This window comes from Lethenteron reissneri, chromosome 28 (assembly GCF_015708825.2).
Source record: "Lethenteron reissneri isolate LAM-NWPU_2019-01 chromosome 28, ASM1570882v1, whole genome shotgun sequence".
NCBI classification, from domain to species: domain Eukaryota; kingdom Metazoa; phylum Chordata; class Hyperoartia; order Petromyzontiformes; family Petromyzontidae; genus Lethenteron; species Lethenteron reissneri.
In genome coordinates this window covers 2,386,136-2,413,247 of record NC_083806.1, presented here as the reverse complement: position 1 = coordinate 2,413,247, position 27,112 = coordinate 2,386,136, and the positions used below count along the sequence as shown (strand labels likewise).

At 51.2% G+C, this 27,112-nt stretch overlaps 1 protein-coding gene across 1 annotated transcript in view; it reads right to left on the bottom strand.

Moving 5' to 3' along the window:
• LOC133348776 (mucin-2-like) overlaps positions 1–12,050 on the bottom strand; it is a 29,154-nt gene extending 17,104 nt beyond the window's left edge. The window contains exon 1 of the mRNA XM_061561765.1: positions 11,925–12,050. The gene's annotated coding sequence lies outside the window, so the exon portion shown is untranslated. The remainder of the gene's footprint in view (positions 1–11,924) is intronic.
• Between the last annotated feature and the right edge of the window lie 15,062 nt (positions 12,051–27,112).

The window sequence follows — 27,112 nt, the reverse complement described above, 5'->3', positions numbered from 1 at the left end:
GCATGGGACCTCCTTTGCCAGTACCAAAATATGATAATAGGTTTTTCCCATTTTTTCTGGCAACAAAACAGCTGTGTTAAGTTGTTAAAACACAAAGCGGAAACCTTTAACAAGGTATCATGTCTGTATTAACCACAATACTTGTGGTCAGAATGCAAACAAAAAACATACTCTGATAATATATATAAAAATACTCTGATAATATATGCATTGTCTTTCAAACTGATTGGTCCACATCAGAGACAGCTTTCTTTTGAGCCTCGTCTCAAACGGTGCTAGACCAAGCAATGGCCCTTCTTGTGGTCATGGCCCGAATCGTCGCCTATTGCGTATTTCCTGTGAAGGCCACAAGCAGCGTTATTTATGAACGCGTCGAGAACTGTTGAATGTTGGCAGGAAGCAAGATGTGGTTATTGTCGTGGCTATCAGCGTCCCACCTTCTCCCTGTGCCCTTGCTCAACACTGCCCATCGACTCAACACTGCCCATAGACTCAACACTACCCATAGACTCAACACTGCCCATAGACTCAACACTGCCCATAGACTCAACACTGCTCATAGACTCAACACTACCCATAGACTCAACACTACCCATAGACTCAACACTGCCCATAGACTCAACACTGCCCATAGACTCAACACTGCCCATAGACTCAACACTGCCCATAGACTCAACACTGCACCATAGACTCAACACTGCACCATAGACTCAACACTGCCCATAGACTCAACACTGCCCATAGACTCAACACTGCCCATAGACTCAACACTGCACCATAGACTCAACACTGCCCATAGACTCAACACTGCCCATAGACTCAACACTGCACCATAGACTCACACTGCCCATAGACTCAACACTGCCCATAGACTCAACACTGCCCATAGACTCAACACTGCACCATAGACTCAACACTGCCCTAGACTCAACACTGCACCATAGACTCAACACTGCACCATAGACTCAACACTGCCCATAGACTCAACACTGCCCATAGACTCAACACTGCACCATAGCCTCAACACGCCCATAGACTCACACTGCCCATAGACTCAACACTGCCCATAGACTCAACACTGCACCATAGACTCAACACTGCCCATAGACTCAACACTGCACCATAGACTCACACTGCCCCATAGACTCAACACTGCCCATAGACCTCAACACTGCCCATAGACTCAACACTGCCCATAGACTCAACACTGCACCATAGACTCAACACTGCCATAGACTCAACACTGTCCATAGACTCACACTGCCCATAGACTCAACACTGCCCCATAGACTCAACACTGCCCATAGACTCAACACTGCCCATAGACTCACACTGCCCATAGACTCAACACTGCCCATAGACTCAACACTGCCCATAGACTCAACACTGCCATAGACTCAACACTGCCCATTAGACTCAACACTGCCCATAGATCACACTGCCCATCTCAACACACTGCCCTACAACCAGTGCCCGTAGCTCAACACTGCCCATAGACTCAACACTGTTCATGAGACTCACACTGCCCGTAGACTCAACACTGCCCATAGACTCAGCACTGCTCAGTAGACTCACACTGCCATAGACTCACACTGGCCCACTAGACTCACACCTGCCCTTGACTCACACTGCCCGTAGACTCAACACTGCCCATAGATTCAACACTACCCAAGACGCAACACTGCACCATAGACTCAACACTGCCCATAGACTCAACACTGTTCATAGACTCAACACTGCCCGTAGACTCAACACTGCCCATAGACTCAGCACTGCTCATAGACTCACACTGCCCATAGACTCAATACTGCTCATAGACTCAACACTGCCTGTAGACTTAACACTGCCCGTAGACTCAACACTGCCCATAGATTCAACACTACCCATAGACTCAACACTGCACCATAGACTCAACACTGCCCATAGACTCAACACTGCCCGTAGACTCAACACTGCCCATAGACTCAACACTGTTCATAGACTCAACACTGCCCGTAGACTCAACACTGCCCATAGACTCAGCACTGCTCATAGACTCACACTGCCCATAGACTCAACACTGCCCATAGACTCAACACTGCCCGTAGACTCAACACTGCCCGTAGACTCAACACTGCCCATAGATTCAACACTACCCATAGACTCAACACTGCACCATAGACTCAACACTGCCCATAGACTCAACACTGTTCATAGACTCAACACTGCCCGTAGACTCAACACTGCCCATAGACTCAGCACTGCTCATAGACTCACACTGCCCATAGACTCAACACTGCCCATAGACTCAACACTGCCTGTAGACTTAACACTGCCCGTAGACTCAACACTGCCCATAGATTCAACACTACCCATAGACTCAACACTGCACCATAGACTCAACACTGCCCATAGACTCAACACTGCCCGTAGACTCAACACTGCCCGTAGACTCAACACTGCCCATAGATTCAACACTGCCCATAGACTCAACACTGCCTATAGACTCAACATTGCCCGTAGACTCAACACTGCCCATAGACTCAGCACTGCTCATAGACTCAACACTGCCCATAGACTCAACACTGCCTATAGACTCAACATTGCCCGTAGACTCAACACTGCCCATAGACTCAGCACTGCTCATAGACTCAACACTGCCCATAGACTCAACACTGCCCAGAGACTCAACACTTCCCAAACTCAACATTGCCCATAGACTCAACATTTTCCATAGACTCAAAACTGCACCATAGACACAACACTGCCCATAGACTCAAAACTGCACCATAGACTCAACACTGCCCATAGTCTCAACACTTACCATAGACTCAACATTTAGAAACATGCATTTAGAGTATTTGACTGCTATAAATGTCCACGTGATAAGCCACTTTGTTGAGCTATCATTTATGAGCAGGTTGCTTATGAAAAAGAACGACATAGCTCAATGGGCATTGCCTGACAAAATAAAAAAAATTGTTTCTAGTTTATGAATGAATGTGGAACTTATTTCGCACCGTGCATAGCCCCAACCATGCGCATCGGAAGTGCGGGGGGAAGGACACCAAACTGAGTGTTAGTGCCTTATGTCAATGATCCCTCCTGCCAAGTCAGCCCCAGCAGCAGCGTTCCGGAAAATGCTGAGTGACAAATGAATCTGCGTGTGCTGCACGCACGCCGTGGCCGCGACGTGGACGCGCGTTGAGTGATGGACGGGAGGACGTCGCTTCAGCTCCCTCTGGAACCACGAGTTGGGCGATGTTCTTCCTCTACAACAGGGTCGACAATCACGGGCTGGGCGATGTTCTTCCTCTACAACAGGGGTCAGCGACCTGCGGCTACGGAGTCGCGTGCGGATCTTTTACGTACAGATAAATTATAAAAAATACGGCCAGGGAATGGGGTCACTATGGAATATCTTGGTGGCAACAAAACGTACAGCAGTCAAACTGTATTGATAAAGAATAACTAAGGGGTAAAACTAACAGAGACGCAGTTTATTCCATCGCCTATTTTATTTAAAGTGTTGTTGGCATCTGCTGTATACCCGCTGCTGTGTTTGTGTACAAGTGGCTCTGCGTGTGATGCGGCTCTCGAACTATTTTGGCCGAAGACCAAAACAACAGAAAATGTCTCTCCTTCTTCGTCTTCTTAGAAAGGTTGCCGAGCCCTGCTCTGCACCCCGAGCCAGGGCTCGCCTCCGCGCTGTGCGTTTGGGAGTCACCGTGATTCCCCGCGCCAACTCAGTCACTCGCTCACTCACGCACGCACTCACTCACTCAATCACTCACTCACTCAATCACTCACGCACTCACTCATGCACTCACTCAGTCAGTCATGAACTCACTCACGCACTCACTCAATCAGCCACTCATTCACTCAATCACTCACGAACTCACTCAATCAGTCACGCACTCACTCACGCACTCACTCACGCACTCAATCAGTCATGCACTCACTCACGCACTCACTCACGCACTCACTCACTCAATCAGTCATGCACTCACTCACGCACTCACTCACTCGCGCACTCACTCAATCAGCCACTCACTCATGCACTCACTCACTCAATCAGTCAGTCATGCACTCACTCACGCACTCACGCACTCACTCAATCAGCCACTCATTCACTCAATCACTCACGCACTCACTCACGAACTCACTCAATCAGTCATGCACTCACTCACGCACTCACTCACGCACTCACTCACTCAATCAGTCATGCACTCACTCACGCACTCACTCAATCAGCCACTCATTCACTCAATCACTCACGCACTCACTCACGAACTCACTCAATCAGTCACGCACTCACTCACGCACTCACTCACGCACTCAATCAGTCATGCACTCACTCACGCACTCACTCACGCACTCACTCACTCAATCAGTCATGCACTCACTCACGCACTCACTCACTCGCGCACTCACTCAATCAGCCACTCACTCATGCACTCACTCACTCAATCAGTCAGTCATGCACTCACTCACGCACTCACTCAATCAGCCACTCATTCACTCAATCACTCACGCACTCACTCACGAACTCACTCAATCAGTCATGCACTCACTCACGCACTCACTCACGCACTCACTTACTCAATCAGTCATGCACTCACTCACGCACTCACTCACTCAATCAGCCACTCACTCACGCACTCACTCACTCAATCAGCCACTCACTCACGCAATTACTCACACATTCACTTCCTCACCCACGCACTCACTTGCTCGCACTCACTCACGCATTCATTAATTCATACACGAACTGACTCTTCACGCACTCAATCACTCACGCACTCACTCACGCACACACACACTCACTTAATCACTCAATCACTCACTCACTCACGCACTCACGCACGCACTCCACCCACTCACTCACAGCACACAGAGAGGCTCCACGGGCTAGGAGCGAGCACCAATTCGTGGTAGGCGAGTGAACTACGCCCAGCTGCCTTCGTCCCCCACCCCGGCCCCCTCCCCCCACCGCCCGCTCATTCATCCAAAACATCGATGACGCTCACACACCGCGGCAGGTACTCATTGTTATTGAAGGCTGAGTCGACCTAGAGGAGGACCAGGGCATATCCAGGTACCGCTTTCGTGCTGATATCATCCGTGGATGGGGAAGTGAACCTCGGTAAATTGTGTTAGTTAAAATTAAAATAACGTAATTAATTGTAATTACTGATTTATCCCGGAACGCCACACTGAGTCGTATGACTGGTTTTCAGGAGGGTCCTACCGCTACATCGGATTTCTATTTTAAGATCTTTTTTTCAGCCACTTAGTGATGAGTACTTACACAATCCTCGAGGAAACCGGAACACCAAGAGAAGCCCACGCCTTGCGCGAAGGGGAAACGCTCGATCCCCATGCAGATGGAAACACGTGGCGATTTGTCAACCTGCTGTACTGCATTCTCCTGGCCAGCCAGGGTCTAGAGGGAAATGTGGCACCAGCTCATTGCGTGGCTGCTGCTGCTGATGATCTCCGCTCGTCTGCGGCTCCTCATCCACGCCTCTGAGTCGACCCCCAAGAGTCGTCGTCTCTGTCTCTCTTCGACAGCGAGGAGCAAATACCGCGTGGACGCGGCGCGTTACGAGTTGACAGTACAGTCTTATTATTTATGACTACAGTACCATAAGTACATTGCAGGGCTGCAACATCTCTACCCATGGTGGCGAGATGTTAACTACCTCGCCTGGTATACAGGAGGTCGTGGGTTCAATCCCGACCCTGACGCCTGCTGCTGCTGCTGTATATTTGGAGTTTGCGTGTCTGTCTCCCCGTGGTCGCGTGGCTTTTTATCCAGCTTTGGTTTTTTCACCTCCACATTTAGAATCAACATCACCCGTTTATAGTATTTGGCTGCTATAAATGTCCACATGATGTTAATCCATTTCGTTGAGCTATCATTTGTGGCCAGGTCGCTTCTGAAAAAAGAGCTATACAGCTCAGTGGGTCTTACCTGGTAATTAAAAAACAAACGTTTATAAAAGTTTAGTTTTTACCCTTACCAGCAGGTTCCGAATCGCAAACCCGTCTCTCCCCGTGGGTGTTTGGGGCACAGCCACACCCAGTGGCTGTGACTCCTGTGCCGCCTCTCGGGGGGGTCTAAATTTAGCCACTGAACGCATCTCCAGACGCTGCACAAAAACAGTCGGAGGTACACACACACACAGAGCCGTCCCCTAGTACACACACACACAGAGCCGTCCCCCAGTACACACACACAGAGTCGTCCCCCAGTACACACACACACAGAGCCGTCCCCCAGTACACACACACACACAGAGCCGTCCCCTAGTACACACACACACAGAGCCGTCCCCTAGTACACACACACACAGAACCGTCCCCTAGTACACACACACACAGAGCCGTCCCCCAGTACACACAGACACACACAGAGCCGTCCCCTAGTACACACACACACAGAGCCGTCCCCTAGGGTGTTGAGCGAATCGGGGCGACCGCCCCGGGCCCCGCGCTTTTGGGGGGTAAGGGGAGCGCGCTTCGACGTGACGGTGTCAGACGTCATCGTTTGAAGGCGTCAGGGGTGAGGGGGGGGCACACGGCGTAGGGATTTACCCCTGGGTGGACACATTTGTTGATACGAAGTTAGCCACCCGTGCACGTGTGTCTCCGTGTGGGTACACGGGTCCCTCGATACGTGAGACTACGGATCTCTACGCAAGTCTTTCCGGTAGTGCGGCGGATGAAACCGTCGGAATCAGAAGACGTATTTACACTGGAAACTGGAGGAATCCGATGAGCTGTGAAGCTCTTTCTCACAGATGTCCAGCGGTGGTGGCAGGTTTCCTGCTCCACCTCCGGCGTTGGAGACGATCCCTCCTTGGGCTGGCGCTCCGCCGCTAGTCTCGACCCCTTACGTTGCCATCGTCGCTTTGTGTCTTACTGTACGTTGAACTATTTCGCACCGTACGTAGCCAACCGTGCTAATCGCCGTGACGCGTCATTTCCCAAGGCGCCCCTCTCTCTCCTACGCTCTCCTTATCTCTCCGTGTCCACGCGGCTCCCTGATCGACGCTGTTCCTCTTTTTCTTTTCCTTTCGCTCAGTGTCACGTGGACACAACAACTCGGACAATGACGAAGGATTGAGGAATGAAGGAAGGAACGAACGAACATTTCCAGGGACGTACAGAGAGAGAGAGAGACGCGCTCTGCTGTGTCAACAGCAAGAACCCTCCCTACTGCACAGGGGCAGACGAGCGAGCGATTCCCTGATTGGGGGGGTGGGTGGTGCAGACCACCACACCCGCCCGAATAATATTGGTCGTGAAAGCCTACTACGACGACTACCCCGTGTTACATTGATTCTCATCTCACTCTCATCTCTGTCTCTCTCTGGAGGGCATGCTTGCAGCTGCCTCTCGAGTGGAGCCCCCCTTCCGCCAGCATCGGGCACGAGCAAGCACTTGCAGGGCTGCGCCTCTACCCAAACGGACGATAGAGATAATACACGAAGTGGGGTTGCGATCGGGCAAAGGTCAGCTGTTTGTACACAGCCGGGAGGGTGGTCGTTGGGTCGCACAGGGCACACGGAACCGAAACGGAGGTGGCTCCGTCTTCCCTTCAGCAGCCCCCACGCACCGGCTGTCGCACCGCCAGCGTCGTTGGCGACTGACTGCACGGAGCGGTGGTCTTCATTGCAAGGCCCCAACGCCCACTGGTGGCCTTCAGTGCGGCCCCCGACAATACACAAATGTGTGTGTGTGTTGAACGTATTTCGCACCGTACGTAGCCAACCGTGCTGCTGGTTTCAAACGGCGTGGCGGCCCTCACACACTGATGATATCTTATCGGCGAAGGTGCGCCCTCCCCATCCCACCCCTCTGAAAACGAGTGAAGAACACTGCCGTAGAGGACCGCAGAGCTTGGGCAATTGTTGCTAGCGTCGGCTCCTCGCCACCGCGTGGCTGCTGCAGCCTTCCCGCTTGTCTGTGGTTCCTCCTCCTCCTCCTGGCACCTCTGAGTTGTCGTCCCCCCTATCTCTCTCTCTACGCGAGCGAGCGGTTACTGCGCACTTACAAGTGAACATTTTAATTTGTTTTATAATCCGACCAGGCGGCTCAGCGGTAGAGTGAACGATCGGAAGGTTGCGAGTTCGTAACCTGGTTGTGGGTTGGCACGGCTCATCATAACTCTGGGGTCGATAAAACGACTACCACTTTGTGGGGAGGTCAACATTGGATTTTGTCCTGTGAGTGGACTCGTCCCCGCAATAAGAATGTGGAATTTCCACCATTGGACGAGGACTGTATACAGGCTATGAGCTGCGTCTTAATGTTCCCATGAGCAGGAAATCACTTTGCCTTTTGACTGTGAAACTGGAAAAGTACCAAACCACGAAACTACCGCCACTCGCCTAGGGGACAGGTGCTGTTCGTGAGATCGTGAACACACGTAGAGACAAAGACGCCCCGTATAGCCTTAACAAACTGTGCGGACAAGTGTTATCGAGGCCGGCACGGCGCACGAAGCGAAGGGTGGGCATCACCGCGCCTGGCCGCCTTTTGTCCCGAGTGCTGATGTTTACACACCGCACTGGGTACTCATTTCAGGCTGAGTCGACCTAGGCGAGACCCAGGTCCGGTTCAGATAATCGCCACGAGCTGTTATTGGCCGTGAGCGGGAATCGAACTCAGTTCGCTGGATTCGAAGCACAAACAGACAGCCACACAGTGAGAGACACATCGTGACGCACACACAAAGATCCCCCTCATATCCGCAACAGACTGGAGGAGCAAGTGCTGTTAGCGAGCACCTATGAAGCTCACACAGGGGGGTGGTGGCCAACACTACGCCCGGCCGCCTTTGTCTCCCCGGTGGCGATGTTTACACACCACACCAGGTACTCATTTGAGGCTGAGTCGACCTAGGGGAGGCCCAGGACCGGTTCGGATAATCTTCACTGGTGTTGGTGGCCGTGAGCTGGAATCGAACTCGGGGCTTTAGGTTCGTAGTGCAGCGCGCTAAGCGCTCTGAGGACGCACATTCACGCGCACACACAGACACACACACAGACACACACAGAGACACACACACATACACACATAGACACACACACAGACACACAGACACACACACAGACACACACACAGACACACACACAGACACACACACAGACACACACACACACACAGACACACACACAGACACACAGACACACATACAGACACACACACAGACACACACAGACACACACACAGACACACACACACACAGACACACACACAGACACACACACAGACACACACAGACGCGTGATTCTCATTGAACTCTCATTTCCTACTGCGCTCGGCTCAAAGTCCGCAGCCCACGCGAGTCCACGGCCACTCGCCCCCTCCTCCTCCTGCTGCAGCTACCCCGCATAGCGTTACTCGGCACTCTCACCCCACACGGCCCATACCGCACATCAACCAGATAACCCCCCACCCCCACCACGTACTCCCCCGCGATGGTCTAATTAACTTTATATGGGCGGCTAAGCAGTCTACAACTACCCCTTGTAAAGTTTGAAAATGAGGTCAATCATTGACCGAGCAATGAGCCTAGTCTTGGCTGAAACGCGTGCGCGACGACTTCTATGTACGTGCGTTGAACTTATTTCGCGCCGTGCGTAGCCAACCGAGCTCATGGGAGGTGCGGGGGAAGGACAACAAACGAAACACAAAAACAATTCTAAAGAAACTAGTTTTCAAAGACGTGACTGGTACAGGTGTTCGTCGCTACCCGCCGCCTGTTTGTCTGCAGTAGATTTTTTGCGGTTCAAATCGTCCCCCCCCCCCCCGGCCGCCCCGGCAAATACCGCAGATTAATGCAATTACTATTTACCGTTAAATACGACGCGCCGTCTCTTTCGCGACAAACCACGGTTTTGTGCAGGCGTAGCGGACTGACAGACACTACTTTGCCAAATTTGAAACGTCACTCTCAAAGTACAGTACTGTACTTCATTTCAGAATCAGAATATGAATTTTTCCTGGAGGAATCCGATGAGCTATGAAGCTTTTTCCCCACAGGATATCTAATACAGTAGCGGCAATGTCCCGTATAGTTGGAGGACGAATTCCCACCCTGGCGATCCCCTCGGGCAGTGATTCTTAACCTTTACTGCAGCCTTGTATCCGTTTGATTCTCAATCCTAAAAAATATGTTAATACATATATTTTATTGAACAAACTAGTTGCACTTACGTGCCCGTACTTAATTTGTGTTTTCGATGATTCGCCTTCGAACAAAAATCTGGCCACGTCTCGCACCCCCACAAAGGGCATCTCGCACGCCCAGGGAGTGGCGCATGCACCCCAGGTGAAGATGAATAAGAAGCACTGCGTTAGGAGTTAGAGACCGTGCCCTGACACGTCTCGATATGCATTAGGGGCGAATGCGCGCGTGTTACGTAACCAGAACTCCACACGTAGAAAAGGTGCGTTTCATGCCATCGGCTAATTGGCTTCCCATGCCTAACAGGTCTTATAGGTTACCGCAGGGTTACCTTAGGAGTAGCAGAGGCCGGTGCGTGAACATCGCTCGTTGTAGTGTACATTGTCTTCCGTGTATGCTCGCCGCCTTCACCAAGCCACACTGAGCCATTGGGTGGTGAAGTATGGTCAAACAGCCCCCCCCTCCCCCCCGGCACCACCTGGGGGCCCTTATCCAGCAGTGGAATAATGCGAACGTGCTGTGCGCGTTCGCATGCAAAGACAAAGACCTCCCGAAAGGTTTAACAGACTGTTAGGGCAAGTGCTGTTAGCGAGTAGCAGCTATGAGGGCCGGCACGGCACACGAGGGGGTGGGCGGCCAGCACCACGCCCGGCCGCCTTTGTCTCCCCAGTGCTAGCGATGTTTGACGCATTGCTGGTGTTGGCCTTGAGCGGGAATCAAACTCGGGTCGCCGGGTTCGTAGCGCATCGCGCTAATCGCTTCACACACTGACACCCTCCACGACCACACCGATCATTAACGCTGCCCTTACGATGGGCGCATACCACAATAGGCCGACGTTTCGGGTAATGGCATTTTCTTCGGGGCAGAATATAAGGGGGCAAACTAGAACGGTTTTGCGTGTGTGCCGACTCAGCCGGTCATCTCGTCGAGGTCGCTACATTCACGACTGCCGCCTTCGGCGCTCCTGAGCAGAAAGACAAACAACTGTGACCCTTCTTCACTCGCGAGAGACGTCAACAGCCGCGTGACGACAGCTCTCGCTCAACTGCGCATCGTCTCCTGTTTACTGCCCCTGAGTCAGCGGTGGAAATTCCACATTCCTATGGCGGGGTGGGGGACGGTTCAAGTCTACCTGTAAGAGAACAACTAATGTTTAAACACGAGGAGGATGTAGTAACTCGTAATGTCAGCCGTCAGTTTGTTCTATGACGTCTCGCCCTTCCTCTCTTACTCGTTCTGTACCTTTGGCTCTTCAACAACAATACAACATCCTTGACAACAACCACAAAAGAGAACCACCAATGTTGACTTCCCACACCCACACAGTGGTACTCATTTGTTTTTATCAACCGCGGAGGGATGGTTGATGGGCTGAGTCAACCCTCACCCAGGAGTCGAACTCGCGGCTTTCCTGTCCCAGCCCGGACCCGCTCGCCACGTGGGGGGCGCGAACGCGCGCACGTGGGGGGGGGGGGGTAACCGGCCGACCGGCCGGCTGGGTAGGTGGGTGACCGGCTGGGTGGGTGGCCGACCGGCCGGCTGGGTGGGTGGGTGACCGGCTGGGTGGGTGGGTGGGTGACCGGCCGGCCGGCTGGGTGGGTGACCGGCTGGGTGGGTGGGTGACCGGCTGGGTGGGTGGGTGACCGGCCGGCCGGCTGGGTGGGTGACCGGCTGGGTGGGTGGGTGACCGGCTGGGTGGGTGGGTGACATCCGAGACGCGCAGCACGCGAAGCTCCCTTACCCCGCTGTAGGTCGATCCGTGGCGCTTCAGCAGCAGCAGCTGCTGCCCATTGTCAGACCCCTTAGGGGCTCCCCAGGGGCACGCGGACGCGACCCACGCGCGCGCGCGCTCTGCGTCTGAGTCGAGGAAGCGACGCGCGCCGCCTTGAGTGGGTGGGGGGGAGGGAGAGAGGGCGGGGGGCGGGAGGCGCTTTTTACCTGGAGCAGCGGACCCAGGGGGAGGGGCCCGGGGGAGGGGGGGGGGTCGCCTAGGGGGAGGGGGCGGGGGAAGGAACTCGTGATGGTGATGCTACTGATGTTGGTGGTGATTTGTAAGTGCTGTTGGTGGTGCTGGTGATAGTGCACCTGGCCTGGCACAGGCGCCGTGGTGACGTCACCGCCACTTAGTGGTGAATGACGGCTGCTGTTGTTGTTGGTGCTGCTGCACTATCAACCCGGCGATCAGAGTTCGATTCATGCTCTCGACCCACATCGGTAACGAATATCTGCACCTGGGCCTCCCTTAGGTCAACTCAGTCTCAAATGAGTACCTGGTGCGGTGTTTAAACGTCGTCGGTAGGGAGACAAAGGCGGTCGGGCGGTGGTGCTGGCCACCCACCCCCTCGTGTGTAGTACCGGTCTTCATCGGTGCTCGTTTTAATAACACTTGCCCCAAAAGTCGGTTAAGGCTATATGGGACATCTTTATCTTTTACTGATGGTGCTGGTGATGATAATAATGGTGGTGACAATAACGATGGTGGTCGACGTGAAAATAATGAAGATATGGTGTTGGATATGATGTGGTGGTGTTGGTGATAATAGCGATGGTGGTGGTGATGATGGTAGTGGTGATAAAACCACTGCCGCTGATGGTGGTGATTGGGGTAGTCGTGATGATGGTGGTGGCGGTGATGATGGTGAGTTGTAGTGATTATAGGGGTGAAGGGGTGGACGTCTAATGGGAATACACCGTTACAGGGGCAAACCGTATCGGCAAAATTCGTTTAAGGCTAAGTCAACCTAGAGGGTTGACCAAAACCGGTTCAGATACTCGCTACCGGTTAGCCGTGAGCGGGAATCGAACTCTGGGTGCCGGGTTCGCAGCGCAGCGCGCTCACCGCCATCACCATACAAAGCCAAATACAAAGATCCCCCGTATAGTCAAACGTGCTTTTGGGGCAAGTGCTGTTCGTGAGTAGCACCAATGAAGGCCGGCACGGCACCCGAGGGGGGTGGGTGACCAACACCACGCCCGGTCAGAATCGCCGCTGCCTCCCTCGTGGCGATGTTTGCACTCCGCCCCAGGTACTCATTCGATGCTGAGTCGACCTAGGGAAGGTTCAACATCGGCTCAGACAATCGTCACTGGTTCATAGCGAAGCGCGCTAACTACAGCGCCACCGCTCCCCACACACACACAGCGACCACACGCGTCCCAGCACACCCCCACCCCCGCCCCCCTGCCCCCCCCCAACTCGTAGCCCCCCAGGGCCCTCACTCAACCGGCTGCGCCGCAAAAGCCGCGCTCAGCAGTCACGACCATCGCGGCAATTACTAGAGCCGTGGCAGCATTCCTGTGTCTCTCATAGCACGCACACAGCACACACACAGCACGCATAGCAAGCACACAGCACGCACAGCACACACACAGCACGCATAGCATGCACACAGCACACACACACAGCACACAGCACACACACAGCACGCATAGCATGCATACAGCACAAACACAGCACGCACACAGCACGCATAGCATGCACACAGCACGCACAGCACACACACAGCACGCACACACGCATAGCACGCACACAGCACGCACACGGCACGCATAGCACGCACACAGCACGCACACAGCACGCACACACAGCACACAGCACGCACACAGCACGCATAGCACGCACACAGCACGCACACAGCACACACACAGCACACAACACACAACACAGCACACAGCACGCACACAGCACACACAGCACGCACACAGCACGCACACAGCACACACACAGCACGCACACAGCACACAGCACGCAGCACACAGCACACACAGCACGCACACAGCACACAGCACGCAGCACACAGCACGCACACAGCACGCAGCACACAGCACGCAGCACACACAGCACGCACACAGGACGCACACAGCACGCACAGCACGCACACAGCACACAGCACGCAGCACACACAGCACGCACACAGCACGCACACAGCACGCAGCACACAGCACACACACACAGCACGCACAGCACGCACACAGCACACAGCACGCACACAGCACGCACACAGCACACACACAGCACACACACACAGCACGCACAGCACGCACACAGCACGCACACAGCACGCACACAGCACACACAGCCCGCACACAGCACACACACAGCACACACATCACGCACACAGCACGCACACAGCACGCACAGCACGCACACAGCACACACAGCACGCACACAGCACACACAGCACGCATAGCACACACAGCACGCACACAGCACGCACATAGCACAGCACGCATACGGCGCAGCGCGGCAGCGCACACGACGGGGTGGGTGGCCAGAACCACGCCCGGCCGCCTTTGTCTCCCCAGTGACGATGTTAACACACCACACCAGGTACTCATTTGAGGATGCATCGACCTAGGGGAGGCCCAGGACCAGTGCAGATAAATTATATAATCGTCACTGGTGTTGGTCGCTGAGTTCATCCCGCAGCGCACGAACCGTATAGCCGTAACAGACTGATGGAGCAAGTGATGTTAGCGAGCACCAATGAAGGCCAATACGCCACGCCCAGCCACCTTTATCTCCCTGGTGGCGATGATTACACACCGAACCAGGTACTCATTTGAGGCTGAGTCAACCTTGTGAGCGCGAATCGAACTCGGATTGCCGGGTTCTCAGCGCAGCGCGCTAATTGCTGCACTACCGCTCCCCCACCCACTCACTCACTCACTCACCCACTCGCCCACTCACTCATCCACACACTCACTTACTCACCCTCACACTCACTCACCCACACACTCACCCACCCACCCACCCACTCACTCACCCACACACTCACCCACACACTCACTTCCTCACCCACATACTCACTCACCCACTCACTCACCCACTCACTCATCCACACACTCACTTCCTCACCTACATACTCACCCACCCACTCACTCACCCACACACTCATTCTCTCACCCACCTACTCATCCTCCCACTCACAATCAATACTGATCTTGCTGCGTATTCCCTCACACTGGTCGACTTTGCAATTTCCTCCCGACGTCTCCACCCTCCCCAGCTCTGACAATAATATCCCCAGCTCAATTCAGTTATACTCTCAATCTACTTACGGCTGCTTTGATGATGGCGCTGCTTGTTGCTGGCCGCTTGGCGTTTCGGGAGGTTGATACCCCGTGCTCAGCAACTCGTATTACAAATAAATACATACATACATTTGCGCCCGCACCGACTTCTGGGAGCGCAACGTTTCAGCAGCATTGGTTAAACACAAGCAAAACCCTGGGCTGGTTTCGACATTCAACGTCTCATCGGCAGAGTCAGGCTCGCTTTGAACCAATGCTGGTGAATTGCCAGATGTTTAAAGGCAAGGGCCCTCTTATCGGTTCGAGATATGGATCGTAGCTTGACACAGCACTATATAACACACCACGCAGAATAACCATTAGCGTCGTTGTAAACAGTAGTCGATTGTCCTGGAGCATGCGAGCGTGTGCGTGTGTGCTTCTGTGTGGCTGTGCGTGTGTGTCGTTGTCTTCATGTACGGTCGGGAGCGGTGGCGCTACGAACCCGGCGACCCGACTCATCTGAATCAGTTCATGGGCTCCCCCTACGTGGACTCAGCCTCGAATGAGTACCTGGTGCGGGGTGAAAACACCCAGCACCGGGGAGACAAAGGCGGCCGGGCGTGGTGTTGGCACACTCACCCCCTTGTCTGCCCTGCCGGCCTTGAAAACGTGCTCGCTAACAGCACTTGCCCCAAAAGTTTTGAAAAGGCTACATGGGGTATCTGTTTCTTTGTGTTTGTGTTTGCTGTCTGCATACGCAGTGTGTCTGTGTGCAAGTCATAACTTGCCCTGTGTCTCCTGTAAGTTTGGAAACGTAATGTAAAGTGCACAGCCCCCCTTGTCAATCCACTGCTAGATGGAAGGTTGGTCATGGGGGGCTGTTTGACCATGCTTCACCACGCGGGCCAGTGTGGGCGTGTGGGGGGGAGACCCAGGACCGGTTTAGATGTCACTCGACATTCATGTTGTTAGCGCTAACCACTGCAGCCACCGCTCCACCCCAGTGCAATGGGGACATGTAAAAGAATGAGCTTTGACTTTTTAAAATAAAATAATCATTTATTAACACTGTACTTCCTCATGTTTTATTATATTAATAAAAAATACACTCGTTTCTTCAGTCAACCACGGCACTTGAGCAACCGCACTCCTCGTCCAGTCACGTGCGAAACGGAACGCGTCCGCTAAGGGACGTCCACCGGAGGAGACGGAGCGGTGAAATCAATTCGAGTGTCCGTGTGGATCCTCACGTTATTGCAGGATCGTCAGATGTTGTGGAGGTCTTTATCCAGCAGTGGATAAATGTCAACGACCTCGCCTGGTATACAAGAAGTCGTGGGTTTGAACCCAACCCTGACGTCTGTATATTTGGAATTTGCATGTTCACCCCGTGGTAGTTGCGTGGATTTTTCTTCAGGTCCTCCGGGTTTTCCCTCCACATTTAGAATCAACATCACCACGCGTTTCGAGTATGTGTCTGCTGCTATAAATGTCCACACCATGATAAGCCACTTCGTTGAGGTATCATTTGTGATGGCCAGACCACTTCTGAAAAAATGGCTCTATAGCTCAGTGGCGTCTACCTGGGAAAATAAAAGGTAAAATAAAAGATAGTAGTTTTTTTTTATTGACCTTGGTCTATGATGATGGTCACATTGATGATGGCCAGGGACCAATGGGAACGCACCATGAGCAATGTTTGACCTTTGACATTTATGTCAAAAACACCCGTGACCCCAAACCTTACCATGTTTACGTCCTCATGGGGCATTACAAATTCCTGGACTCTCTGCTCTTGCCTAGAACGTGTTTTGAGTTTGACAATGGGGTGTTTTAAAATTCATTTAGAAATATCCCATCACCGCGTTAGGGGAAAATGTACGTATGGTGTATTCGATTTTTGAAAGGAGTTGGGGGACTGAAACGGTAAAATCTCATTATAATATTAAGTATATTATTTATTACAAGATTCATCATAAAATAATTGTAATATTGATCATTAACATTCTGATATTAATTATTTATACTGTTAATTGTAATATAATATAATGATTAATAATTATGAGAGATGAAACTCAGAGGCGCCAGGAGGAGGGGGAGAATCACAGACACAAGCTGGGAGGCAGCAGCAGCAGCCACGCAGTGGTGAGGAGCTGCCGCTCCCAACAATTGCCCAAGCTCTGCGCTCCTCTATATATGTCAAAGTCGTATCGGCCAATTAACGAGTGTTTACCACATCTGGGAATAAACCGAAGCACCCGGAGAAAACCCACGTGTTCGAGAATACAATACTCTATCCCATACAGACGCAACAAATACAGAGTTGCAACTTTGCTGTACCGTCTTCTCCTGGCAGAGCCGGGCCCGCTACGGACGGCTCCGCCTCAACATGCACGGGAAAGGAGTGGAGTTTCACAGCATCTGTGTGTGATCCGCCAACCCGTGACGACACGCGGCTGGATCTTTGCGGTGGCGAGATGTTAACTCCATCGCCTGGTATACAGGAGGCCGTGGGAATCGATCCCGACCCTGACGCCTGTTGTATATTTGGAGTTTGCATGTCTCTCTCTCTTTATTTACGTGGTCGCGTGGATTTTTCTTCAGATCCTCACTTTTTTCCATTTAGAATCAACACGCGTCTAGATCAGTTGGCTGCTAGACATTTCCACGTGAATACGCCACTTCGTTGGGCTATCATTTGTGATCGCCAGGTCGCTTCCTAAAAAATGAACCAGTAAAAACAAAGTTTTTCACTATAAATCCTTTATATGCGTGGCGGCTAGAGTCCTCTCGTCCTCTGGCTTGAGATGGCTGCCACCTATGGGTCAGATGATTGCCTGCCACCATTAAGCAATTGGCAATTAAATATAAAAAAAATTTCCTAAAAGGTGTAAAATTTTGGAAAAATTTTTTCACGAAAATAAATTGTCACGCACAACGAGTCTGTGTGCAAAATGTCAGCTCGATTGGATCACGGGAAGTGGGTTAAAAAACGACCGAAAGATTTGCACGGTCGTAAGCGCGCAAGCAAGCAAGCAAGTGAACTTAATATAAAGGATTTAAAAAGAGCTACACAGCTCAGTGGGCCTTACCTAGTGAAACAAAACAGAGCTAATAGTTGAAGAGTCTGAGCATTCAGATGAGACTTAACATGAGCGAACGTGGTCGTATTGGGGGACCAGAAGGACGCTCGGAAGGAATAAAGCAGCAACAACAACAACAACCCTTGCAATATTATCAGAGCACGTTTGTTTGCACGCTTTGCCACAAATACGTGTGGTTCGTGCAGACTTGACACTTGTTTATTTTTGATATTTCCAGAAAGGGTCAAACTTATATTCATATTTTTCATCGCGGCGGTTGAGGGGAGGGGGGGGTATTTAACCATACTTCACCCTGGTTGGTCAGCGTTGTCTCTCTAATCGGTGAATTATTGGAGTTGGTGGTGCCAGAAAGAAACGTTCATGACGACATCACCCGCGCGCCGACGTCAGCCGAGAGCCGTGACGGTGTGCACCTGAGCTCGGGTCGGCCCGGTTCAGAGTGGGAGGCGGCGCGCTAACCACTGCGCCACCGCTCCCCTCTGCTGGCTCTTCACTCGCTCGCTCACTGTACGCTGGGCGAGGGCACTGTATCGTGGAATTTGCGTCGCGCCTTTGAGGGCTGCATTTGGGCGTGGGTGGTGGAGGAGATGGAGGTGGTTGGTTCTGGTGGATTTGGGGGGGAGCGGTGGCGCAACGGTTAGCGCGCTGCGCTACGAACCCGGCCACCCGAGTTTGATTCTCGCTCACCAGTGGCAACACCAATAGGCGATTATCAGAACCGGTCCTGGGCCTCCCCTAGGTCGACTCAACCTCCAAATGAGTACCTGGTGCGGTGTGTAAAAAAACATCGCCACTAGGGAGAGACAACGGCGGCCGGGCGTGGTGCTGGCTGGCCACCCACCCCACATCGTGCGCCGTGCCGGCCTTCATAGGAGCTACTCGCTAAGAGCACTTGCCCCAACAGTCCGTACAGGCTATACGGGGGATCTTTGTCTTTGGTGATGGATGTGGCGGTGGCCGCACCTCTGGCGTGCTTGGTGATTAGGGGCTATTACGCGTTCTACACTCCTCAGTGTCATCGCTAGCGATGGCTCTCCCGTGTGCTTTGGGTTGCACCCACGGGAGATTTGGTGTGGCGGGGGGGGGGCTGTTTTATATTTTTTGGGGGGGGCTCTTTGCACGTTCACTTCCTTCCCTCGCCTGTTTTGTGATTTAGTTTTGTTCCCACCGCCGACGCCCGAGGAATGTCAAACGCTCCATTGTTACCCACCTGCGAAATTTCAGTCTTCTTATTTTCGTTTTCTATGCACGGTGATGCGGCGGCTTTCATTACCCAAGGGGCGCCACGGTGCCGAGATGTTACCTACCTCGCCTGGGATGCAGGAGGTCGTGGGTCCGACCCTGACGCCTTTTTAATATTTGGAGTTTGCGTGTCTCTCTTCCGGTGGTCGCATGGATTTTTTTTCCCCGAGTCCTCCAATTTATTCCCTCCACATTTAGAATCAACATCATGCTGTTTAGAGTCTTTGACTGCTCGAAATGTCCACGTGATAAGCCACTTTTTGTAGCCAGGTCGCTTGTCTGCAAAATAACTACAGCACAGTGGGCCTTACACTGGTCAAATAATTACCCCTATGATTCAACATCAGCAGCAGCCATGGTCACTCCACTGCTGGATTAATGCCTCTCCCTCCTGCCCCGCCAAACAACCCCCGTGACCCCTCACGATCCTGCGATGAAATAATCCACACAGCGCCAGCTACACAGCGCCAGCTACACGCGAGCTGATTTCACCACTCCAGCTCCTCGACTAGACGTACCCTTTAGGACGCGTTCCATACCTTGGCTGCCATTCCGTTATTAATCTTGCCCCTATAGCCGTGACGCCTGATGGCCGAGCTACCAGGCGGTCTATGAGAACACCTCCGATTAGCACGGTTGGCTACGTACGGTGCGAACGAAGTTCAACGTACAGTACATACACGAGTTTAATCGTGTCACGAACCTGCGTTTGTGTTCTTGTGCGTGGCTTCCACTTTCTCTCTCTCCGTATCTCAGTGAAATCTAATCTGATTTATATTTAAAGCGAGAGTGCCTTCACTCAAGGCGCTTGACGTAGCTTAACCAAGCGGTGACAGGATGGAATGATTTCGATGGCAGGGGCGGTGCAAGTATTGAGGAATCGGTGCACGCATCGTACGTTGAACTTCTTTCGCACCGCACGTAGCCAACCGTGCTAACCGGAGGTGCGAGAGAGTGACGGCGATTGAGGGGTACTGAGGGATCACGAAAGAGGAGGGGACGGGAAAGGAGTTGGAGGGGAGGGAGGGAAGAGGCTGGCCGATGGAGAAGGTGAGGATTTAAAAGAGGAACGGAATGAGTTTAAGGAGGAGGAGGAGGGGGTGAATGTACAGGAGGAAGTTTACTCCTTGCGGCTTCTATTTGCTTCGGCGCGCACTTTGTCAACGTCCCTTGCGAGTGTCTCGGTTTCTTTTTCGTGACGCGCGCCGCGGGCTGCTGCGGTGGGGAAGCGTTTCGGGAAGCCCCACGCGTGTGCGCGATTTTTCTTCCTGGTTTTAAATCAAAACTCACCCCACCAGAGGGATTTTAATGGGTGGCAAATGTCGATTTTTTTAATATGTTGGAATTCAAAAGTGGATTCTCATTGCGTCAGATGGGTGCTCTGCAAGTGATTAAGATCATGTACTATAATCTCATTAACTTGTGTAATTTGTTATCCAAATTGCACATCTCGCAGCAATTTGGCATTTGTCTTTGAATTACATTCCGCCTATAAATTTGTTTGTATAATTGTGCCCATCCCTGCAAATAAATAAATGAGTACACAATCAAAGAAACGCAGTTCCCGCCATAGTGACGTGTAATTTCCAGCGATAGCTCAGGACCACCAACCAAGAGCGTCTCTGCTTTGCCAGAGTACACGTATTGTGTGTCTGGGCCTCCCCTAGATCGACTCAGCCACAAAGCGCGACCTATACCGTGACGCGTAAACATCCGCACAGAGGCGCCCGAGCGTGGCGCGTGACGCAGACTCACTCCGCCCACCGCGCGCGCAGCAGCAGCACCTGCCCCAGCAAAACAAAGACAAAGACTCCCCGTATAGCCTCAACAGACTGATGGGGCAAGTGCTGTTAGCGAGCAACAGCGCCTATGAAGATCGGGCACGGCAAATGAGAGGGTGGGTGACCAGTCCCACGCCCGGCCGCCTTTGTCTCCCCGAGTGGCGCTGTTTAGATACCCCCACCAGTCGACCTAGGGGAGGCGCAGGACCGGTTCGGATAATTATCGTCACCGATGTTGTTCCGTGAGCGAGGAACGAACTTGAATTCGCCGGGTTCGTAGCGCTAACCGCTGCGCCACCGCTCCCCACCTGCCCCAGCATGCCAAGGCTCCACGCGCGCGCACCGACGTGGCATAGTTTGGGTCTCATTCCTGTGATCAATTCATCCGGAATGCGCCCCCATCGCGTCCAGGATCCTGGGAAAGTGTCCCCCACCCGCCTTAGCACACCTGCACCGACCAGCGTGGTGAAGTATGGTTACATAATCCCCCACGACCCGCATGGCGTAAAGGGACGGCTTCGTCCAGCAGTGGATTGATATAGAGCTGTACTGTACATTATTGTTACATTGTTATCATATGTACAATGTCTGTCTTTAATGTATATCGGTATGTGTATGTCTCGGTCTCTCGCCTTTCCCTCCTTTTCGTGTATCTCTGTGTCTGTCTCTCCCTATTTCTCTCTGTCTCCCTGTCTCTCACGGTGTTCCCTCCATCTGTGTGTCTCCCTGTCTCTCTCAGCCGGTGTGTTCTAGTCCCCATTGAGTCTCTCACTCTGTCTCACCGCTCTCTCTCTCTCTGACTCCCTCCAGGTGTCCGTCATGACTTCTACCTGAGGCCACGCGCTGCTCGCTGCTCTTGTGAGAGACCACGCCTAGGTTGGCATAGTTTTAGACTCACACACAGACACAAACATACACGCACCTACATGCGTACAAAGGTAAAGGTCCCCCATATACCCTGAACATACTGTCGGGGCAAGTGCTGTTATAGCGAACAACCATTAAAGCCGAACACTGCCCACACGAGGGGTGGCATGCTCACAACCACGCCCGGCCGCCTTTGTCTCCGCAGCGCTGATGTTTACACACAGCACCAGGTATTCATGTAGGGCTGAGTCGACCTAGGGGAGGTCCAGGACCGAGTCAGATATCACTCGCCACTGATGTTGGCCGTGGGCGGAATATAACTCAGGAATGGTGGTGAGGGGCGAGGGCGTAGCTTAGTGTGCTCACCACTGCGCCACCGCTCCCCACCGCACACGCACGGCGTTCAAATGTTAATTCGTTTCAGTTGGCGGTCTTAATCTGTTGTGGACATTTCCACAAAAGTGGCACAAACTTTATTGACCGTGTCAGGGAAGAGGAGCTGAGTGAACCCTCGGACCCGAAGTGAATGCGTGTGTTTTGCTACAGCGCCACCTTGCGCCACGCATAAAAATTCGTTTTTAAGCTCCGTCGCTCTTATTCAGAAGCGACCAGGCCACAAATGACAGCTCAACGAAGTGGCTTATTACGTGGAACTTATTAGCAGCCACTTACGCTATCCATCTTAATTTGTATGGCGCTTGATAAAAGCGTTTAAGAAACAATTAGCACATTTTACAGAAGTGTGATGGGACGAATTGATGGGCGTGCGTGAATATGATGATGCGTCAAATAAACGATACGAGTGACAATGAGTGGCTGAATCTCGATTTAAAGCTTTCGTGACTGCAGGGATTCATCTTCTTGGTTCTTTCGATAAAGTCACGTAGAAGGGAAATAATAAAATAAAAATAAAACATAATAAAATACAATTCTCACGACGTTTCGGCCACAACGCAAGCAGCCGTCCTCAGGTGAAGAACATGTCTGTCGGAAAGACAGCGTCTGAATGAAGTTCAATGAAGTTCAATGAAGACAGTGTCTGAATGAAGTTCAATGAAGCTCATTCAGACGCTGTCTTTTCGACAGACCTGTTCTTCACCTGAGGACGGCTGCTTGCGTTGTGGCCGAAACGTCGTGAGAATTGTATATTATGTTGTTTTATTTTTATTATTTTATTATTTCCCTTCTACGTGACTTTACCGAAAGAACCAAGAAAATGAGTGGCTGATGATGAGTCGGTGTGATGGATGGGTAGGGAAGCTGGGAAAGGGGATGATGCTGTTCATGATGGGGAAGGGAGGCAGAAGAGGAGTTTGGATAAGCGAGGGATAACAAGCGAGTGTTGTAAGGAAAGAACGAAACATGGACAGTGAAGCTGGTGGTTTGACGTGTATGGGCAGTTTGTTCCGGTGTAAGGGGACCAGATGCGAAAAAGAACGGAATGGTGATTGGGCACAAGGAGGAGGGGAAAGAGACATGGGGACAGCAGCTGGGATTGTGAACGGAGAGGGCGAGAAGGAGGGTAGAAATATATATTCTCTAAACGAGTGATGTCCATTCTAAATGTGGAGGGGAAAACCAGAAGACCCAGATAAAAGTCCCCGCGACCACGGGCAAAGAGACGCCACAAACTCCAAATATGCAACAGGCGTCAGGGTCGGAATCGGACACCACGACGTCCTTCATACCAGGCGAGGGAGTTAACATCTCGCCGCGGGGCTGTAAGTTGCACGCGTGCGTGCGCTTGCCTTAATACAGCACCTAACGGCTCTATGAGACTCATGCAGTCCAACCTGCAGAAGGGAAATGCGGGCTCGGATGAACCTCACTTAGATTGACGCTCATTCCAAACCTGGGGGGGCGGGTTCGTAGCCAGCACAATGACCCGCACTTGTTTGTGGGTTTGGCCACGTGGGAGATTGTTGCTAAATATCTTGTCATCAGCCCTCCACCACCCGACGAGATTGTCACTCGACAAAAGATGAATTCAGCATCAGCCTACACGACGGACGCAGTTTTTGCTGTGAGCTCCAATCAGATGTAACGAGCTGTGTGCGTGTGTAGTGAAAGCGCAATCAGCAATTGCCAGCCCACTTCCTCGGAAACTGCTGATGGTTTTTGTATCATGCACAGAGGATGTGTGATGTGCCCGCATGTTTGTGTGGTTTGTAGAACTTCTATTTTTTCGGCCCGCAGGACTACTCTTCTGTTCTAGATTGGAAGTTTTCGTGACTGCAAGGATTCATACTCTTAGGTTTTTTCGGTAAAGTCACGTAGGTAAATTTGTTTAAATAAAAGTAGTAATAGAAATAAAATAAAATAATAAATCACGACGTTTCGGAGGCAACACAAGTCTCCGTCATCAGGTGGGACCGTCACAGCTAGATTTACTGTATCAAGTGAGGCAAATATTTTCAAGATACAAGTTCATGAATACAAGTTAATGGGCGGAGGAGGGGGGGGGGAGCTTATCTGAGTGTGGTAGCCAATGAATGGAACGTATTGGGGGGGGGGGGGCTAAAAAAAGAACAACAGGTCACATGCTCAAGGTGCACATGGTGCAAGAAGAGTACGACAATGCACATGTTGTTGTTTTACCCAGTTTTGGTGGCCATCCAAATACAAAAAGGAGAGTGCTGTTAAACGTTGGGGATGTTAACACTCGGTAAAGTAGAATAGTACCTGTCAAATAAGATGGTCCAAAAATGTGTAGTTAAATATTTTTTACATGGTTAATAGCATCTTTCCAATGATTACTCAGTTTGTACCAATCATCACGGTTGAAATTATGTCTGTGTTTGTATATCTGGATGGCTTCGTGTACAAACCTCTGATGGTAGCCAGAGGGTTTGCAAAGCACCTTGGTCTCGGAAAAAAAACAATATCATGAGAGCCCACAGCGTTGTAACAATGATCGGCAACGGCAGAAGACTCAATTTTGCCGTGTTTCAGATCTGACTTGTGCTCGCGGACACGATCAGAGACATGACGTTTCGTTTCCCCAATGTAGCAATCACCACAACTGCAACTCAGTGTGTAGACTCCAGGGTATTGCAAGTCAGGAATGACATCCTTCACAGATGGAATTAGATCACGGATTTTATATACTGTACTGAATCGGACTTGGATCTTATGTTTGTTTAGAATTTTGGAGATCTTTTTGGTCACGCCTGCTATGTATGGCAACGTGATAGTTTTGATCAGAGTTGCATGTGGCTGTTTCTGTATGGTGGGAGAAACTGCTTGGTGGATGGTGCGGTCAGTCCCATTCACAGCAGCCGCACCTTTACATCAGCCGCACCTTAACAACTTTTGGAACCTCCCAGTTCAACTAGTATACACAACAAAGGCTCATTCCTAGCAGCGTGCTTCTGCCGCACCGAACCTCACAATAATAATATCCAGGGCCTACCTTGGCTCCTCCCACCCTCAACCAGTATATATACAAGGACTGTTTTCTTGGAATTTATCTTACTTGATACAGCTATCGTGCTGTGACGGTTCCACCTGAAGACGGAAGCTTGTGTTGCCTCCGAAACGTCGTGATTTTTATTTTATTTTTATTTTACTTCATTAATTTTTATTTTTATTTTTTACCTACGTGACTTTACCGACAAAACCTATAAATATGAATCCTTGCAGTCACGAAAGCTTCAAATCTAGAACCTCTTCTGTACTTAACTCAGCTCAACTGGTATCAATTAATGGCATCTCACTATCCCCCAGGTGATTTGCTCGTTAGTTTCGATGTAGTTTATTTGTTCAACAAAGTTCCTGTGCCCGATACCATTACAATCATTTAAGATTTGGTCCAACAAGGATTGAATGGCTACATCATTGGACCTCCTTTGCCAGTACCAAAACATGAGAATAGGTTTTCCCCTTTTTTCTGGTAACAAACAGGTGTTGAGATGTTAAAAAACCAAACTGAAACCTTTTACAAGGAATCATGTCTGCATTAACCACAATACTTGTGGTCAGAATACAAAAAAATACATACTCTGATAATATATGCATTGTCTTTGAAACTGATTGGTCCACACCAGAGACAGCTTTCTTTTTAGCCTCGTCTCAAAACGGTGCTAGACCAGAGGACGCCAAAAGGCGTACAGCACAAAGACAATGCACTATCAGAGTAATGAGAGCTCGGGGTTGAGCAGCTACATCATGGGACCTCCTTTGCCAGTACCAATAATAAAAATATTAATTTTGTTATTTGTTCTATCTACGTGGCTTTACAGAAAGACCCAAAGAATAAAAATAAAAAAACTAGGACGTTTCGATCGCAACACAAGCGGTCGTCTTCAGGGAAAGGGGGGTTAGCTTCCAAAGGCAAACTATTTATAAGGGTTTGAAATGGGTGTAGCCCAAATCAGCAGCCAATGTCAATGCAAGTGGTGGGCAGCCAACCCGACAGTGATTGGGTTTCCACCAATCAAAGGGCTGCCAGGTGAAAATTAGCCGCAACCTCTCATTAACATCTCTAATTAACATGCTCATTTTGTGTTTTTTTTGCTGCAAAGTATGACCTGTGTTTTGATTTAGTGTGCTGATCTTAAATGTGCATTGAAAAATTATGATACTCCGACTGATGTCCTGCTGTTGTGGAGTGACTCATGCAGCCAGCTATGGCTGCAGGGTTTTGGTAGTACATGTTGTTTATGTCATTTATTGTGAAATTCCGTCACAGTTCCTATGATCACTGTTTCATTGCGTTCATGGCTTTATTTTGGTGATTTCGAAAAGTTTTTTGGTTTGGCCATGTTTGTTTGTTGTAGTACGGAGTAAGACTGATGGCCTTAATCTAAGTTGTCTTGTGGTTGTTGTTGTTGTTTGACTTGCATCCCACTGGGATTTTTGCACACAGCGTTGATGTACGGTGTTTTTGCTGCAATATTTTGCTGTCTTTTCTTGGATTT